This window comes from Ambystoma mexicanum, chromosome 9, assembly GCF_040938575.1.
Source record: "Ambystoma mexicanum isolate Mex_15411 chromosome 9, UKY_AmexF1_1, whole genome shotgun sequence".
NCBI classification, from domain to species: domain Eukaryota; kingdom Metazoa; phylum Chordata; class Amphibia; order Caudata; family Ambystomatidae; genus Ambystoma; species Ambystoma mexicanum.
The window spans coordinates 967,606,172-967,626,843 of NC_090931.1; the positions used below are offsets into that span (position 1 = coordinate 967,606,172).

The 20,672-nt window shown below is 47.9% G+C and overlaps 1 protein-coding gene across 1 annotated transcript in view; it reads left to right on the plus strand.

Moving 5' to 3' along the window:
- Positions 1–20,672, plus strand: part of MYO3B (myosin IIIB) — a 3,387,754-nt gene that overhangs the window by 2,554,721 nt on the left and 812,361 nt on the right. The gene's annotated exons all lie outside the window — the stretch shown is intronic.

The window sequence follows — 20,672 nt, forward strand, 5'->3', positions numbered from 1 at the left end:
TTTTTATTATACTCTTTGTAATCGTTGGTGATTGGGTGCAATATTTGCTTACAATAACTAATGGCATAGATTGTGTGGTGCCTTTCTGAGTGTTCAGTAATGATGTTCGAGTTTTGGAAGTAACTTTGATCTACGCTTCCTCTAGTTATTCAATTCAGTAACCTCTCTCTAAGAATCTATTTCTGATTCTGGTAAATTCCTGTTTACAAACTTCTTCATTATTGACTATGTGCTTGACCCTCAACAGCTGGCTGTATTCTCAGCATAGTAGGTGGATGGAAGCTTAGATGGTGTAACAGATTACTGCGATCCACGTGTTTGTGATATATGCTGGTGTTGAAACCTGGTATGTTGGGTTCAATTTGCACATCTAAGAAGTGTATGCATGGGTTGCCTATTTCATGTGTGAATTGCATTCTTGCGTCTATAGCATCAAAGTATTCAAGGAAATTGTCCAATGTGTCAGTTGTACCTTCCCAGATCATGGACACATCATCTATAAATCTTCCCCAATGTCTAATGTACTTGTGCCAAAATGGATGGTGTGTTATATGGTCTTCCTCAAACTTCAGCATGAAGCTATTGGCATAGGAGTGTACCATGGGAGCACCCATGGAGGTGCCACTAATGTGTAGGTAATAATTAGATTTTACTTGAAGTACGAATTCTGTGATATAAATTCCAATAAGCGTATGACAAATTCTTTACCACACCTACCCAGTCTTCTTTCAACAAAATCCATTCAACAACCTTTAAGCCCATAAAGTGAGGTATGGATGTATATAACCTTTATTATCAAAGGAGGAATCCCGGTAGACCACTAATTCAAACTGGTTGATAGTGTCTATATCCGGGTGGATCAAGATCAGTATCTAATAAGAGACAAAGCTGAAGAAACAGGGGCTAGAGTCTAAACCTCTTCAAAGGAGGGTATGGACCAGACACGTCTAAAAAATAAGCATCATTTTTAATAATAAATCATCAAAGTTAAAAGAACTAATTAAATTCACAGGTCCACAATACAAAAAACTTTACAATCAATATAAAACAAGGAATACGTAACAGGCATGAAATGCTAGCTAGAACAGATTCAAAAGAAAACACAGGGTACGTGTAAGACAAATAGTAATGCACCAAACTCCAATTGGATTAATATTTCATATTTTCATGTCTCTGTTGTTAATCCAGAAAGCTGTCTGGATTAACAACAGAGACATGAAAATATGAATTATTAATCCAAATGGAGTTTGCTACATTACTGTGTTTTCTTTTCAACCTTTTCTAGCTAGCATTTCGTGCCTGTTACGTATTCCTTGTTTTATATTGATTGTAAAGTTTTTTGTATTGTGGACCTGTGAATTTAATTAGTTGTTTTAACTTTGATAAGTTATTATTAAAAATGATGCTTATTTGTTAGACGTGTCTGGTCCATACCTCCTTTGAAGAGGTTTAGACTCTAGCCCCTGTTTCTTCAGCTTTGCTTCTTATTAGATACTGATGGATGTATATAAATCTTTGACAGAAATAAGAGAACAACAGTCTTTTCTACACCATGATATCCCCCAAGCCAATCATAGACATATTATAGCGCTAACAAAGGGTGCTGTGTGAAACCAAAGGGCGTCTCACCTACTAGTCCCCAGGAATCTCTCTCTCAGGTGGCCTAGGCACGTCCATAGCCTTTGGATCCAGACCCTGGGGGTGGACCAGTGCGGGAGGATCACCTGTGCGAGAGGTCTTCGAGAGTGGGAGTGAGACAACTGATGGTGATTGCAGTATTCCCCCTTTCCTGTACCCATGACCAATCCTATTTTATAGGATTCTCCAATGTTCCAACACCCCACCTTCTGCACAAACACTGGGCCGAGGAAGAGGGTGAACGAGAGTTAAGAGGCTAACCCTTACATATCTCATTGGACATGGCCCACTAATCGGGTCAGGAAAAGTCAGGCACTTGACTTTAACCACATACATCTGATACCCGTTAGCTCTCCCCACATGGATAAAAGGCGGATCATAGAGACACGCTCTAAGCAAGGTGGAACACAAGAAGGAGCAGAACTTTTGGGGCGAAGGCAAACCTACTGGAGCAGAGTGACTGACAGAGGGACGAGAGCAAAGGGTAGAGAAACCCAGGAGATCCCGGCAGGGGATCGTTGCCTCCGAAGAGCCGTGAAAGATACACGCAGAAGACCAAATCACAGACAAGAAGACTGCATTGTGTTTTGAGGGTGCCAGCGACCCTTGCGGGTGAACGACAGAGTTGGGGAGGCGATACCAAGCCAGTGGTATTAACCTTGACTTGTGAATTAAAACCATATAGACAAGAAAAGAATGCACACAGCCTGCGAGTTGGCAAGCAACATGAAAGGCCGGTGTGTGTAAAGAAAGACTGAAGTTGGAACACTATATCTCATAATTGAAGGCTGCATGCATGTCGATGAGACGGGAAGCAAGGCAGACCCGTGGTGAACTTTAAATTACTGATAACTGTGAAGCCAGGGATACAGAGTAGCAGAGTGGTCTGGCGAAGGGAAGTAGCCCACTTGAAAGTCTCATTGAAAGGTGAAAGGTTTTGTTATAAAGCAACAAAGTGAATGAACGCTAAAATACATAATGGTCAAGGCGAAGGACAGACGTTCATCTCCAATTCAGAGCCACATCAGCATAACAAGTTTGGCACTAATCATTGTAAATGTGCCTTTGGTTGGTTTGGGGTAAAAACATGCAGTGGTTTTGAAATAATTCTACAGGGAATGGGGGGCCCCAATGTCCCATTATGTCCTAATCTTGACATATCTGTGTCATCCTTTTCCCCCTTTTACGTCACTGAGTGGTGTCTAGCCAAATCCCCATCAGTGCACATTTCTGATATGAACATTGTGGGATTCACTGTTTTACACCGTACAATATGGATTTGTGTGCTCGAGAGAATGATCTCATATGCAGATGCACTTTAGGTAGTAAAAGTAGATTTTGATATCTCCAAAATGGCTAAACCTGCATGTTCCACGTAGAGTGTAACAGAGCACCCCATCACAATGGTGCAACTTTTCTCAATCACAAACACTGCTACCTCAAGTGCTTGTTAGCAAGTTAACTGCTGTTGCATCACTGAGTCTACTGTGCCACTGTGGCCCATTGTGTTTTCTGTGTCAACACAGCAGTCATGAGCTGGCCGTTGGAGTATCAGAATAAGTAGAATTTCTGTGTAAAATCTGGGGTTGCTAGTACAGGCAGTTGAAATCCCTTCTTTGAGGTCATTGAAATTTCATAACATTTTTTCAGTCCACACTATTTTATTGTCAGTATTTTGTGCTTCTTTGAGGCCTTGTAAAAGTGTCCTTGTATATGCTGCATGATCAAGTATCCATGCACCACAAATATTTCACAACCCTAGGAATTTCTGCATCTCCTCTACTGTCGTGGGCTGTGGGGTGGCGCACACAGAGGCAGCGTGGTCTTGGATTATTCCTTGACCATTTGCTGATATTTACTGTCCTAGATATAAAACCTCTTGCAGACAGTACTGTAGTTTTGCCTTGTGAACCTTGTACCCCTTGCGAGCCAGGAGTTGCAAAAGTGTAATTGATTCTTGTCTGCAGTATCTCTCAGTGTCACTGCGCACCAGCAGCCCATCAACGTACTGGATGATCGTGCTGCACACTTAGATGTTGCCTAACTCTGCGTGGAGGATTCTGTTGAAAATAATGGCGTTCCCACAGTACCTCTGAGGCAATCTCGTGTGTTTGAGCAGTGAGTTACTGTGACTCTGGGTCTAATGGTGTTGGGAAAAATGCATTTTTGATGTCCACTATCGTGAAATGTGTTGCCTCTTTGGGAATGCTACGCAATATTGTGTCAGGGTTAGGAACCACAGGCAACTTGCTGTACCACATCATTTAGGGGGTGCAAATCCCAGATCATTCTCCAATTGCCCGCTGTGGCCTTTTTTACAGGTTATATAGCCGTGTTACATGTGGAGGTAGATGGTACTATTATCCCTTGTTTGAGTAGGTCACTGATAGTATCCCTCATTCACTCTTCTGCCTCCCTGGAGAGTGAATATTGTTTTACTCGGGGTACTACTGCTCCTGAGTTTGTGTTATGAGTACTAGAGTAACTCCCTGTAGGAGACCTACGTCATGGGGGATAGGGGACCACAGTGTTTTGGGCACCTGCTCTAAATCTGCCTTATTGAACTGGTGCGGGGCCACAAGGGCCATCAGGGGACATTGGACCTCCTGGTACTGCACCATTATTTCACAGGGGATACAGATTGCTAGCATTATTTCTCCGTCATCTGGCTTTTCCTTGCACAACTCTGCATCAGTCACCTCCTTCAGAGGCACCGTGGGGTCAATGCAAAGCACTGTGCGCCATTCACACCTGTCCTAATCAGTCACTTTCACAACAATCCTTTTCCCAGAAATCACCAAACCTTACAAATCTAGACAGTATTGTACCTATCGCCAACTCGGGGGACACTACAGGGCGAAATATGAAATCTGCGGGCACTGGCCAGCTCCCTTTGCCAATGGGAGGCACTGCCTCCACGAGCACAGTTATCCCATACACAAACATGTCCAGGTGCATGGGGATCTCGCAAACTACCACCTGTCCCCCCACTGCATGAATAAAAAGCATTGCCCTTATTGCACACATACCTGGGGTGGCGCACACTATGCCACTTTCTGGAAAAGAGATGGTCATGTTGAGTTTGCAAAGCAGACCCCTGCCCAACAAATTCACTGGGGAGCCTTTGGAAATATAGCAGGAGGGCCCGCACCACCTTCCCCTCTTTTTTGATGTCAACCTCCTCAGTGTATGGAACCGTGGAGACAGCCCCAGAGAAGCCCTGTGTGCCAAGAGTTTGGCCCAATAGCAGGAAATCCCTCTCACTGATGCATGATTTTGTGGCACCCATGTCAACCATAAAAATGAAGGGTTTGTTTCCTTTCTCTGCGCTCACCAAGGATTCCTCAACGGGCGGACTGTCATAAATAGGACTGGGCATGCAATCGCTCTCTGTGGGCTGTCCTAGTAGGGTATGTCTACATCCTGGGGAACGTGAAAGGGTTGTTTCCCATCTTGCTCCCCCTCGATAGGGCACTATGGTGCCATTCTGCACTTTGTTGGGTGTGTGTATGTTGCTATTTCCGTGCTGGGGCATAGTTTGCTGTGTATTCTGCCGTTGTGCTTGCACCCCTAGGGGCCGGGGTGTAAGCTGCGTGTTTGCTTGGTGTATTTTGTAGGGTATGTCAGCTCTGAGGTGTCATCTGTTGTAGGTTGTGGGGTGGTGGGTGGTAGTTATTGTACAGATTGTATCCGATCTCTGACCTGCTCCTGCACTCTCTTGCAAAATGTCCCCAATTCTCACAACGCCAACACTGTGAGGGACCCATACCCACCTCTCTTAGTCCCATGCTTCCAAATCCCCCTCTACCTTCTCTAAACCTGCCCCTCCCATCCTGCTGACCACCTTGCTGCCACCCCTGGGTGGGGTACTGCAGTCCACCTCCCCACTTCCTATGTCTTCCTGGTCAAAATGCTGCTATTATGACCTCTGTGGGTGATTGCGTGCTCCCTGTCATCTCTGTTTGTGCAGGTGTGGGCACCATCCCCTCTACAGCTATTTCAGCCAGTGTTCTCTGTACCAATTTTTCCTCATTGCCTGCAGCTCTTGCACCATTTCCTTTCACATTCCTATATTCGTTTGCAGTGGTGTATTATTATGGTCTGAATTTCTGCCCACCCTTACCCCCTCAATAACCGCACTTTTATCTAGTGCCTTCTGCACTTCTTTTGGTAAACCCCTTTTTATAACAACATAAAAAAGAGGAACTGATCAGTCCCACTAGCCCCCCGTCCCCGCCCTCCACATCTCCTGAATTTTAATAATGTACTGGGCAGGGTCTTCATCATCAGCCATAGTGTATTGCATGATGGACTGTAGGTCTGGAAAGTCGGGGTACGTGCACCGAAGCGCGTCCCACACCTGTGCTCTGATGTTGTTGAATGGTGCGCTGTCATGCATCTTCTAACCTTGCTGCTGGGTATCCTGCTTTAATCCACACATCCCCAGCCTGATCTCCCACTATCGCCAACAACAAACTTTTCATATCACCCACGGCAAGGGGTACGCCCACCGTCTGTTTTTCAAATGCGTATATTCATTTCCCCACCCATGCTATTAAAGGCGGGAGTGCCTTAATCAAATTGTTTTTATCTATCTGTGCCCAGGGCACATACTGAACCCTACCCATGCTCTTGTGTATCAGAGGCATCTGTAAGCCTACTGTCTTCCCTTCCTTTCTTCCCTTTTTCCTTGCTACTGCCATCTGGCCAAACTTCCTTACTCACTCATTCCCCAAACTTTCCACTCAAGGTGTTATTTCAGGTGCCTATTGTGCTTTCTTCTCATTGTCGTCCTCAAACTCATCTAAGGTACACCACCCCTCCTCTCCTGGATCCCTGTCTAAACCTCTGTCGGACCTTACTGATCCATAGCCTGTGCTGCTTGCTTGCCCGCCCTCTTTCTTCTCAGTACGTACATCCTTTATTGCTGTACTATCCTGTCTAAACAAAATGTCCCCCCCGCCCTCCTCTCATCTAGCCTGCTCCCCTTCGCTTCGCTCTGTGTTGCTCGTAGTCATGCTAACTCTGCTTGCGCTGATTCTAGTGCTTCTGATTCCCTCTGCTCTGGGCACTCCTGAGGCAGAGCGGTTACTGGAGTGGGTAAATATGGGGGAGGGGAGGCTGTGGTGGACACATAGGTTGGGTTAGTGTACCCTGTTGTTGGACGTGCTGCCAATGGATACATCCCCTTGTAATAAGTCCGTTTCTCACCCGCTTCTGCTTGTGTATCCCCTTGGTGAGTACTGTGTGCCCCTCCCTCGTCAGAGTCTTCCACATCCTCAATCATATTCCATAAATATAAGATTTCCTTTCTGTTCTGTAGCTGCTTGCCCCTGTACCTCGCTGCTAGAAATGTAGTCATATGCTCCTTACTATGGGTGGCCTGCTCTGGCCATGAGGGGGACCACCCCCTCGTGTTTCTACCACCCACTGCTTATGTTATTTCTGAATTTGCTCCCGGTACAAGGGCAAGGCCTTGTACATGTACTCTAAGGGGGTCTCCCCTTCCATTACAGCGATGTGTGCCCGCTAAAGTTTCCCTACGCCCCTAATCGCGCACTGTGCACACTGAAATGTCAGTCAAAAAATCAATTTGCTGTTTCCTCCTCCCCGTCAGCCCATGTTTCTTTCCCTCACCTTCACATGCACCCACTCTCAAACTCCATGCACTCAAAACAAGCTGCTATTTTAACAACGCCCCTCCTCAGTCCTTCACCTTATACAAGAAAAAATGTCAAAACACTAAAACAAAAAGCTAAAATAACAAACTAAAACAACAAACAATACTGTATCCAAGCCCACTAATTATGCAGAGCTCCTATTTATCTGCTTTTTCCTCCGTTGCACAATATAAGTGTTGCCAACTTCTCCCCTCAGTCAGGGAGACTCCCTTGACTCCTATTTTCCTTTCCGTACTGCCACCTTAAAAAATCAATAATAATGAAAGCAAAAAAAATCACACCCACACCATACAAACAACCTTGACCTCCACTCACTCGTACACCACACTCTTCCTTATATACCACTCTCTACTTCTTATCACTTGCAAGGGTATACTCAGATATGCGTGTTCACCCAAACTCTGTCACAGGGTTCCAGCAATGGCCTGCACTCTCTCCATAGCCACGCCCACTTCAAAGAGCAGATAGGACTTATGTGAAAACGGCTCCTGCTAACCTCTGGGGGGTGACAGCTCTGGGGGACTGGTCGCTGCAGGTGGGCCCAGCCCCTCCGGAGAAGTGGCCTGGAAGCCTCTGTCAGTGCAGGTGGTCGCTGGGATCATTTCAGGGTCACCAAATGAAGGCATGCCTCTGCACGCTCACACCAGAAAAAATACAACCCACTAGGGAAAAGGGCCTGAGACACCGCTTGCAAGGATAACAAGTATTTATTTCTACAAAATAGACATGCATCAGCAAAGAACTATGCTGCCGCTGAGCGTTCTGAGCTCCGTAGGCATGTGTGGCAAATTATAATCCCAAACGACATCTCTGATGATGTAATCAAATACAGTACAATTCTACAATACTAATTGGAGGAGTCCCATACATGTAAGGCCTGCAACATATGGGATGCCAGGCCATTGTTCTGTCTTCATCTGTCAATCTTCGTCTACGTGGGGGTTACTGGGCTCCTCATCCACGTTGAAGCTAGCCTAACAATTAATTAGCTAAAAAAAACAGTTATTTTATTGTTGCAACAATGCACCTGGCAGATACAGGGATGAGCCCAGAGGGTATCCCACCAAATAAATATCCCCACCAAAAATATCGCCGTACATATGGCCGTTTGTCTCGCCATAGGCGATTTCTTTTTTGGGGGGATAATTTGTGGGAGCGTGGGTTGCAGGGGTGTCCCCCGCACATTTTAAAATAATGCAGGGGCTGCAGGGGTGTCCCCCGCAGGGTCTATGGGTCAATATTGCTGCAAACATTTGGCAATATTTTTGTATAGCAATATTTTTGAAGGGATATTAACACATGGAACCGGAGGGAGAGCCGAGGTCACACTAACTCACATGCTCCACTCACAGACAGATCAGCAACTCCCATGGTCCTCCAACTTTGTCTTAGGCTATAATTTGACGCCACCATTCACCTCTCTGCACACATCACGTGACCCATTTCTGAAGGCATGATAGCCTTGCCTTCTGATCTTAGTGACCGAACCGCCTACTCCCAACTAAATGCCTTTGTCGAAGCCAACAATCTCCTAGATCCCACCCAATCAGGTTTCAGAGCCCGTCACGGAACTGAAACCACCCTAACCTCAATCTGGGATGACCTTAAAAAGACGGCAGACTCCGCGGGGATGTGCTGCACTAATCCTTCTTGACATATCCGCTGCCTTTGACACAATCAATCTCTCAATCCTCCTAGACCGCCTCCACTCCCTAGGAATTCGTGGAACCGCTCTTAAATGGATAGCTTCATTCCTCAAAGATAGGTATCAAATAACGGTACTCTCCACCTATACCTCCCAAGCCAGATCAGTCGACACGGGAGTCCCACAAGGAGCAGGCCTATCCGCCCTTCTGTTCAATCTCTACTTGATCACCCTCCCACCAATAATTCGTTCACACAACATACTGTGCTACAACTACGCCGACAACACTCAACTAATTCTAAAACTCCTGAACTCAAAACCCAACTCCCGACCTGACCTGGCCTCCTGCCTCCTTGACATAGAACTCTGGATGACCCAAAGCCACCTCTTGTTAAACCCCTCCAAAACGGAAATCATGGCATGTGGCAACTCCGAACTTCTTCCGCACCCACTATCCTGAACATCCGCCATGGGCAACTCACTGACCCCCTCCAACTCAGTGAAAAATCTTGGATGCACCCTTGACTCTGACCTAACACTCTTGCCCCAAGTCAACAATGTCTCAAAGTCCTGCCACTACCATCTTAAAACCCTAAGGCGCATCTTTCCATATCTCTCCTTTCCCAACAGACTCTCCGCCGTCCAATCAATCGTTATATCAAGACTAGACTATGCAAACCCCCTATACCTCAGAGTCCACGCGTACCAACTGAACAAACTCCAAAGGGCACAAAACGCGGCAGCCAAATTGCTACTTGCACTCGGCCCAAGAGACCACATCTCCCCAGCCCTTAAGACGCTGCACTGGCTTCCAGTAGTCCGAAGGGTGACTTTCAAAACTGTTCGAGCATTGCATAAAACCAGACCTCAATATCTTCAAGACAAGCTAAAACCCTATCACCCTCCACGCACTCTAAGATCAATCTCAGCCGGTCTCCTAGTCATCATTCTCAGCCTTGGCCCCCATGCTATGGAACTCACTCCCACCCCACATCCGCCTAACTGAGGATTTAACGTCTTTCCGCAAACTGCTGAAAACCTGGCTCTTCCCCTAAAACCAACCAGTACCAAACTAACCCAAACAGACTAACAGCAAATCAATGACACCAATCCAACAAACTACCTGATGTGAGAAATTGACAGCTAATAACCCCTAATATAAAATAGAAGGATAAACAGAATTAAATGAATAAAATAGATCAAAACAGTGAAATGGTGAATAAAAGTAAGTCAAACGGAAACAGTAAAGAGATTTAAACTCCTGAAATGGACAGAATGCATAAGGAGTGAACGAAGTGAATGGCGTGGATGAAATAGTTAGAATGGATGAAGCAGGTGGAACAGATGAATGCGCTAAGTGGAAGAATGTATGAGTGGAAGAACAGATAACTATATAGTTCGAATGAGTGTGGAAATTGAATGAATATGTAGATCTGATGAATGTATAGAATGGATGAACATGTTGAGGAGATGTGTGTAGGACGGCTGGGTGTGTAGAGCGGACAAGGGTGTAGCGCGGATGAGTGCGTAAATACAGAGAAGCGAGTAGAACGCTGGAGTGCATAAAACAGATGAATGTGCAGAACGGATGAGCGTAAATCAGATGAGTGTGTAGAACAGATGAGTATGTGGAGCAGATGAGTATGTAGAGCGCATGAGTGAGGATAGCAGATGAATACGGAAGTGCAGAGAGTGTGTAGATCGCTGGAGCAGATGAATGTACAGACCTGGCGAATGTATAGAGCGGATGAGTGTATAGAACGGATGAGTTTATAGAGCGGATGAGTTTATAGAGCGGATGAGTGTATAGAGCAGACGAGTGTATAGAGCAGACGAGTGTATAGAGCGGACGAGTGTATAGAGCGGATGAGTGTATAGAGCGGACGAGTGTATAGAGCGGAGTGTATAGAGCGGACGAGTGTATAGAGCGGACGAGTGTATAGAGCGGACGAGTGTATAGAGCGGACGAGTGTATAGAGCGGACGAGTGTATAGAGCGGACGAGTGTATAGAGCAGACGAGTATGTAGAGCGAATGAGTATATAGAGCGGATGAATGGATAGAGCGGATGAATGGATAGAGCGGATGAATGGATAGAGCGGATGAATGGATAGAGCGGATGAATGGATAGAACGGATGAGTATATAGAGCGCATGAGTATATAGAGCATATGAGTGTATAGAGCGTATGAGTATATAGAGCATATGAGCGTATAGAGCGGATGCGTGTATAGAGGGGATGAGTATATGGAGCGGATGAGTGTACAGAGCAGATGAAGGTATAGAACAGATGAGTGTAGAAAGGAATATATAGAACAGGATGTTGCAGTTGAATGCGTGAAAAGCACGAGTGCTTAAAGTGGATGAGTGCGTGGAGCGGATGAGTGCGGGGAGCGGATGAGTGCGGGGAGCGGATGAGCACGTAGAGGGGATGAACACGTAGAGGGGATGAGCGCGTAGAGGGGATGAGCGCATAGAGGAGATGAGCGCGTAGAGGAGATGAGCGCATAGAGGGGATGAGTGCGTAGAGGGGATGAGTGCGTAGAAGCGACGAGTGCGTAAAACAGGTGAATGCATAGTACGTGTGAGTGCATAAAGCAGATGAGTGCCTGCAGAGGGGACGAGTGCGTAGAGGGGACGAGTGCCTAGAGGGGACGAGTGCCTAGAGGGGACGAGTGCCTAGAGGGGACGAGTGCGTAGAGGGGACGAGCGCGTAGAGGGGACGAGTATGTAGAGGGGATGAGTATGTAGAGGGGGTGAATGCGTAGAGGGGGTGAGTGTGTAGAGGGGGTGAGTGCGTAAAACAGGTGAATGCATGTTACGTGTAAGCGCATAAAGTGGATGAGTGCCTGCAGCGAACGAGTGCCTGGAGCAAACGAGTGCCCAGAGTGAACGGACGTGCTGGGGAGAGCGGACGAGTACGTAGAACAAACAAGCACAGATTGCATCCAGTACTGATGAGTGCGTAGAATGGAGGAGTATGTAGAGCTGCTGAATGCGTAGAGCATGAGCAGACAGGAGTGCATGCATGGGGCAGACAGGAGTGCATGCATGGGGCAGACAGGAGTGCTTGCGTGGGGCAGACAAGAGTGCATGTGTGCAGCAGACAGGAGTGCATGCGTGGGGCAGACTCGAGCGCGCGGGGCGGACTCGAATGCATGAGTGCGTGGAGCGGACCGGAGTGTATGGAGCAGACTGGGGTGCACGGAGTGGATAGGAGTGCATGGAACGGACTGGAGCGCATATAATTGCGTGACGTATATAGTATGTTTTGGAAAACAGAGAACGTTTGAAAGATCATGTAACCCATCATATCACACCACCACGCTTACTCTCTCCTTTACATCACCACTCAACTAGAACACAGAGATACTATGAACCAACATCCCCCGCTCACTCCACATCATTCTAAGTAAACACTGCTGGTTATACCCCCCACAGCCAGGCGTTCTCATCAGGCCTAACGCAGCCACATCCGGTCTGGATAAATCCTGCCAGAACGAACACATACTCCTGATCTCTCAACCACCACACCTACCGCTAAGAAGCAGCTGTTACACGAATACCGCAAGAGCTGCACACATACCCGGTGCTCACACGCACCTTTTGTCTCTCTCTACTGATCTGAACTTCGGTTCCCAAGGGCATTCAACCTACCAGCGCCTTCAGACCATACCAATGGTATATAAGGCGCTATATAAATGCAAAATAACATAACATGATATAACATAACATAACATAACATCGATCGAGGGGTGTAAATGTTTTATGGTTGGTGGTCTTGTTTAGATGGTGCTGTGGCATGCAGGGTCTCAGGATGAAAGCATTGCAAAGCTGTACTTCTTATGTGGGGATTGTTGGGGGCAGGAGGGCCTTGCTATCTCTTTCTTGGGATGGTACTGCCAAGAGGCACTCTGCTCCCTTCTCATGACCTTGCAAGGTGCATTCTTCCCAGGGCGTGAGGGCATGTAACTACTTAGACAATAGATGATTTTATGGATCTCTGAAATCTGGCCAGGCTGAGGGTGGTGTTTTCGCTCATGCAAGGGATCTAATACTAACACACATAATATTTGCCGCCCCTGGGCCTAAATTCTAAGAAATGGCTGCCACTCTCCAAGATGGCATTCACACCACATTTACCATATTGCTTCTGATACATGAACTATGGGGAGCGTGCACCCTCCTTTATGCGTGCCCCACCCTCTCCCTTCTCCCTGGATGTGCTGTTTTAGCGTTTGTTTATTTCTTATTCACTATTGCCCGGGGGGGGCTGGGTGGCCATACCCTCTCTCCTTCCCAAGAGTTACAAGTTGGCATCATGGCATGTGCAACTTGGCTCAAATGAACAGTCTACTTTCACATTTCTTGTAAATGTAATCTGTTTACTATTTACATTTTGTAGGTGTAGCTACGCCGTATTGTAAATCTTTACCATTCGAACACATGTGAAAGACTAGTCTGGAGTTCTTGAAGATTTAGGCCATTGTGACATTGGATGATTTCAATAAAGATCAATCACTGATATGTACTGCAGATGATAGTGGCGGTTAGGCAAACCAGGATAGACCGTTTTACCAGGATGTGTGCATCAGGAAGGATGAAAAGAAGTTCAGCCCTTTATCCCTGATACCCAGATGAATCTACAGACACTGCTGTCTCGAGTTTAAAAGTCCTAGCTGAGAATGAGAGCACCAGGGGGTGCAGAAGGCAATGGCTGCCTGAAGCTCAGCTCCCGCCTCGTGGTGCCAATTGTGATGATTTAGAGCGATGCTGGAAATGAAAATGACTGAATAATACCTTTTGTAAGCTGGGAAGGTCGTAGTGAGAAGGACTGGTAGGAAAACAAGCGGAGAGGAGCGAAAACCTGAGACGGTGATCGACAGCCCATCCCCCACTGATGAGGGCCTGAAGCGTGGCAGATGAGGGAAGTGGTCCGGCCAGTCCCGTGGTGTCCCAGAGAGTCAGTTAAGCAGCAAACGTGAGCCGAGGAACTCGTACCTGGCCAGAGGGATGCCGGAGTGAGATTGGACTAGAAGGCCCCAGAAACTAGCCCTTTGTAGCTGCCCCACAAGATCCTGGAGGCTCGCGGTGGGGGCACGCTACAGGGCAATGTAGTGATATGGGCAGACCAGGGGCAGAGTGAGGCCAAGAAAAGAAGCAGTGGAGCAGAGCAGCGACAAGCATCTGCCACCGCAGGCTGAGCAGGAAGCTGAGCCTAGAAGAGGACATGGGCACCCAGCCGGGTTCCTACCGCCACAGCAAGGAGAGAGGCCGTCACAGTGTGGGTGGTGGGACTGCATTGGTCCCCATAGCCGAGGAGGCGGTTGCGGCCCAAATGAAGTGGGGGCCCCCCCACGTGAAGAAGAGCAGCACAAGGGGTGCAACATCGGACAAAACTCGGTAGGCGTCTCGGTCCCTGGGGTGGTCGAGCCGGCCGCGAGCCCCGGAGGAGGTCCTGGCTGGTCTGCGTACGTGGCGGAGCCCTGGACCCGAGCAGCGTGAGGAATCTTGGCTCGGGCGCGCGTGCCGACCAGCAGGAATCATTAAGAGTCACACCCGGTAGAAGAGCTCCACGGGTGTCCCTGGAAAGGGGAAAACGGAGGTTCCCATAGGGATTCCAGAGCCTCCGTTAAGCCACCGAGGGGAAATCCAGAAGACCAGCCTGCGGCCCGGAGGACCTGGGATCCACAGGAGGTGGGCCCCTCCATCGTAGCGTTTTGAAGCCACGGTCCCCAACCGGGGGATGGAGCTGACCACGCGGAATACAACGAGAGAAAGAAGGAGGAAATACCACAGGTGAGCAGCAACCAGGGAGGAAAAGGGAGCAGCAGCACGGCGGGGCACCCCAGGAGGAAGCGCAGGCTCAGCACCAATAAAAGTTTGGTGAGTGCATGCCGTGGCTCCCGCCCAACAGCCAGGGGTGCAAAATAAGCGACTGACTGGGTTGCTGACACAGGACTGGGTAACACAGGTGAAGGGGAGCTGCAGCACCCAGGACTAATGCTCCACACAGGGGGACATCCAAAAAAGAGTCACTCGTACTGAGGGAAGCCACTGGGACTGCTGGGGCCAAAGCACCCAGGCAATACGCAGAGTAAAAAAGAGTGCCGGGGCAGAGGAATGTAGATCTGAGTAGCCCCCACGAACAAAGAGAACATTAATAGGGAAACCCAGGGGCAAAAGCAGGGGATAAACAACAGGCCAGAGAAGGTGCCAAAGCAGGAGATCCTCAATAAGAGGGAAAGAAGAGGACCTAATGTGGAAGAGCCGAAAGAGACACTAAGGCCCACAATGCCCCAAAAGAGACGTTTGGTGAGGGGGGACGCAGGAGGCATAAGAGATTGCCATCGAAGTGAGTGAATGTCAAGGTCCCACCAGGACATTGTGACAGGGAGTAGGGAAATTAAGAGGCTCCCACCAGGCGACAAGACCAGCCCGGAGACTAGAGCAAGCTGTGAAACCCATGCACACTTTGAGGGGACTATTGAAAAGCTGCAAAAATATAGAAGAGCAGTGGGCATTGGCATGCAGTCCCCAGTTAAAAAGTTAGACACAATATCCACAAGAGCCACCAAAGATGATATAGCAGGAATCTTGACAGAAATAAAAGCTTTACACTCTGACATCCAAACCTCCATTTCTAAAATACAAGCAAAAGTTGAGGTAATAGAGGGTAAAGTTGAAAATCTTGAGCATAACCAAACTAATGTGGACTTAATCGAAATTAACCTAAATGCTCGAATGATTGATATTGAGGTAAAAGAGGAGGCATTGGCGCTCAAGATTGATGACATGGGGAATAGAGAATGAAGACTGAATCTGAGGGTTCTCGGATTTCCAGAAAAGGATGGAGAAACCTCCCACCAAGTTGAAAAGACAGTCCAGGACATAGTAAACCAACTGTTTGAAGAAGAGGGGGGGGAAACAAGTATCCATCGAAAGAGTGCACAGAGGGGGAAGGGCGTACGGAAAAAGGGCCCCGTTCTATAGTAGTGAAATTCATGAGATGCAAAGAAAGAACAGAAATCCTAGCCAGGGCGAAACAAAAGCAAGACATTGGGCATCATTACGAGTCAGCCGGTCTGGAAATAACGCTGGTGGTAAACCTGCCGGCACCGTTGTTTCCGGACCGGCTGATCTCGAGTACTGCAGGCGAGAGGTGTCACTCCTGCCTGGTCTGACCTGGCGGGTTTAACACCACCCGCCTGCAGGCGGACGCGGAAACACCGGCACCATTGCAGCATGGTGCCAGTGTTTCCACTTCCCCATTCCCACGGAGTCCTATGGGACTCCGTGGGAATGGGGATTTACCGAATTCCGCCTCCGGAATTACCGGGTCATCGGGGTTGTGATGCCCCAGTGATTCCGGGAATCACGGAGGCGGAATGGTAATAAGAGTCCAGCGGTAACCTGCCGGAATTTCTGGAACAGTTACCGCCGGACTCGTAATGAGGCCCATTGTCTTTAACGGTGCCAAAATAAAAATCTTCCAAGACCTATCAAACTTCACTTTAGCGAGAAGGAGAGCATGCAGGCCTCTCACAACCTGGCTGATGGAACAATCCATTCTCTATAGATGGGGATATCCTTTCGACCTGACCTTCGAGTACAAAGGAGAAGACTATAGGGGTACAACACCGGAAAACCTCAATGTCACCAGGGACCCTGCAGGCCCCTCAAGCCCTCATGCATCACAAGTGAATGGTAGAGCAGGATTGCCACAGAGGCAGAAAAGGGGGAAAGATGGAAGAAAGTTCTTTAAACCTAATCCAATTTCACCAACGAAACCCCCATGAGAAAAGAGGTGTCAAAGAACTCATGGGCACCACAGCGCATAGACTGGCACGACCTTCATTTGAGGTGTCACGAGAACAAGGTAAAAGGTGAAAGGTAGAATCAGATTTTACCCTCATAGAGGTCGGAGTTACAACCCCGGGTGGGCCTCAGTTAAAGGAGGGTGTCTCCGAATGTAAGACTTGTGCTACCAGGAATGGCGCCCGTCCAGTTGTCAAGTTCAACTAGTTACACGGTTAAAGGGGGGGGGGGTACAAAGGATAGAGGGAAAGGTGGAGGGGGGAAGCAAAGGGTTGGGAAAAATTAAAGGGGAAGCATGGAAAGCAGGGACGAACCAACAGCACACTTACATAAGAGAGCACTATCACCTGATGGAATGGGATCCAATGTAAGGGAAATCGAAAGCAATCATTTCTGTCCAGGCAAGACTACTATAAAAGTGGGTACACTAAACTTAAAGGGGCTCAACTGGCCAACTATGAGATCCCTATTAGTGCGAGAATTTGAAAGAGCAGAGCTCAATGTCTTATTTATCCAAGAGATCAGACTCAAGGTTGGAGAGGAACGAGTGCTCAGGGGCAAATCGGTGGGTCAATCATTCTGAGCATCAGGGAAAACCAAAAAGAATCAGGCTGGAGAAACTGACGGTGGAGCACATGCCGGAAGGCAGACGCCTAATAATTCAGGGCACACAATCAAGGGCAAGGTCCATTTAATGACAGGGCACTAGCATCCCTTAAGGTGATAGGGGATGACCTGGTAATGGTGGGGGTGGGATTTAAAAACATGGGCGGACCCCCAAATGGATAGGCAACAAACGAGGATGAGGAGCAAAAGTGTTACAAAGGAAGACCACGGTAGATTTGCAGTCACTCTCAGGGGGCAGGGGCTAGTTGATGTCTGGAGGCATTGCAACCTGGGGAAAAGGGGATACACATTCAAGTCAGAGGTACACAACACCTTTACGAGGATTGATTATTTACTGGTCGACAAAGAAAATCAATCCAGGGTTCGTGACTGCACTATACGGCCGGTTGCCTGGTCTGACCATGATATGGTGGTAACATTTCTAGAACTGGAGGGTTTGGCCATAGGATACAAGATGGAGATGTAATGAATCTTTGTGGAGGGACAAAAGTTAAGCACAAGAGCTTTGTAAAGAGATAGAGGAATACTTCCAAGCCAACAATAACACGGAGGTGAACACAAATACGCTATGGGAGGCGGGCAAAGCGGTGTGTAGGGGACATCTCATTAGGGGGGGTGAGGCGGAAGAGGGAATGCAAACTGCTGAAAGACAAGCTGAGGGGGGAAATTGCAGAAATAGAGGGGAGGTTGCGTGCACAGGGAACCTATCGGGCAGAACACCTGGGAACCCTTTAAAGGAAACCGGAGGAATTGATCGCCCTGGGAGAGGGGGATGTAATAAGAAAGTTGAAGTTCCTGAAACAGACCTTCTATGAAAAGAGTGAAAAGGCTGACAGAATAATAGCCTCCAGACTACAGGCTCAAAGGGCGGACAGATGGGTTTAAGTAATCCAAACAGAAGGCTGGTCCTTGGGACGTGCTCTGCAGGAAATTGCGGGGGAATTCGCTAACCATTATGAACAGCTCTACACGGCTGATGGGGACCAGGTAGGGAGGGGATGAAGGAATACATTGAGACATCAGACCTCTCTCACCTTAAAGAATCTGAGCAAGCCTTTCTCGAATCGGATAGAACGCCAGAGGAAGTTAAGACAGCTATTAAAAGACTCCCACCAGGAGGAGCCCCACGGTAGGACGTGTTCATTATGAGATTCTACAAACAGTTTGCAGACATGCTTGCTCCACAGATGTCCACACTGTTTAATCACATAAGAGAAACAGGCCGTGCTCCGCCCTCGTTCTCCACAGCCCACATAGTAGTGATACCCAAGGGGGGGAGAGACCCCACACGTTGTAAATTGTATCGGCCAACATAATACTCCTGAATGCAGATGCAAAAATATACACCAGAGTGCTAGCGACCCGTATGGAGGACATCATGCCCTGCCTGGTCCACCCGGATCAGGTAGGCTTCATAAAGGATAGGCAGGGATCTGATGCGATGCGGAAAACTCTTGACATTATGTAACACACAAGGACGCTAGAAGGTAATCAAGCCCTCTTATCATGGACTCTGAAAAAGCTTTTGACAGAGTAGAGTGGGGATTCCTGTGGGCTGTGCTTAGCAACATGGGGTTTGGGGAAACAGTGATAAGCGGAATTCAAACCCTATACAGGAACCCGAAAGGAAGGGTGGTTGTTAACAACACAGTGTCGAGAGAGATCGTCCCCTCATGAGGAAACCGGCAGGGCTGCCCCCTGTCACCGCTCCAATATGCCCTGTCCCTGGAACCACTGGGGAATAATATTAGAAGATAAAAGACTATTAAAGGAGACATTGTGGGAGAGATGGAATATAAGCTAGCGATGTTTGAGGATGACATCCTTCTCTATCTGGCAAAAACCCGCAAACTGATGTCCCAACGGTTCTAAATGTGATCCAAAATTTTGGTAGATGGGCCAGGCTGAAAGTAAACCCTGAAGAATCAACACTTTTCCTCTACAAGGGCACAGAACACCACAACAGAGACACTACAACTATTGGAGGTATTCCGACATCACAGCAAACCCTACGAAACCTGGGTATCAACATTACAAGATCCCCCAAAAAATTGTATGCTGTCAACCTACCACCTCTGTTGATTGAAATATCAAAAGCTCTAACCAGATGGACGAAATTGACAATATCATGGCTGGGGCGTCTAAACACCGTAAGAATGGTAGTGCTTCCTAAGCTACCGTACCAATACCAAATGCTCCCCATTGCCAAACCAGGGGCCCACTTCGCAGAGATAAAGAAAATGTTACTCAGATTCCTGTGCCAAGGGAAAAAGCAAAGAATATCATACGCTAGGTTGACCCAACCCAAGGAAAAGGGGGGACGGGGTTCCCTGATATGTACACTTACTATCAATCAGCCCAGTTCAGGGCCATAGTCCCCCATCTACGTGGAGACAAGCAAAAACAATGGGTAGCCATTGAAAATCACAAAATGAGACCGGTATCGATAGGAGATTTGGCTATGGGCCCCAAAGAACTCCTTCCCGAAAAGTGGCATCAACCATTTTGCAATGGGTTCTCTCCTGAAACTATGGTGGCGGAAGGTGAGTTGAGAGGGCTCACAACGTGGCCATCGCCCATGAGCTGCATATGGGCCACACCAATCCGCGACAGTGTAATGGAGCCATTACGGTTCCAGGACTGGTACGAGGCAGGGCTGGAAAGGCTGGGCCAACTTATAAAACCCAAAGGGTGCATCTCAATCCAGGACCTATAGGCTTGTCTACAGAGGGGACCGCTGGATGTGTTTAGGTTCCTCCAACTGAAGGGCATCCTGACGGCAAAGAAATGGAAGGACAACCTCATGAGAGATCTTACCCCCTGGAAACAATCCTGAGTGAGTCCTCCCACACAAAGGGACTCATCTTAGGGTTCTATGCTGCCCTCAATGAGGCTAAGAGGAATAAGACAGAAAGCCTACGTAAAAGATGGGAACAAGACTTGGGTCCGATATCAGGCAGTCAATGGTCCATGCTATGCAGGTCTGCCCACAAAACATCGATCTCGGCCCAATATAAATTCCATGGGATAAAACTTTTGCACAGGTGGCAGTTTGACCCTAAGAGACTCTCAAAGATGTTTGCCCAAAGGAGCCCCGTGTGCTGGAGGGGATGCGGAGCTCAGGCAGACTATTGGCACATGTGGTGGGCCTGCCCAAAGTCACAAGCATTCTGGAAAGAAGTACTAGCATGGATCAAAAAAATCGAAGGGCTTCCCAGAGAACTAGACCCCAAACTGGTCCTATTTGTTCTTTGGCTTGGAACAG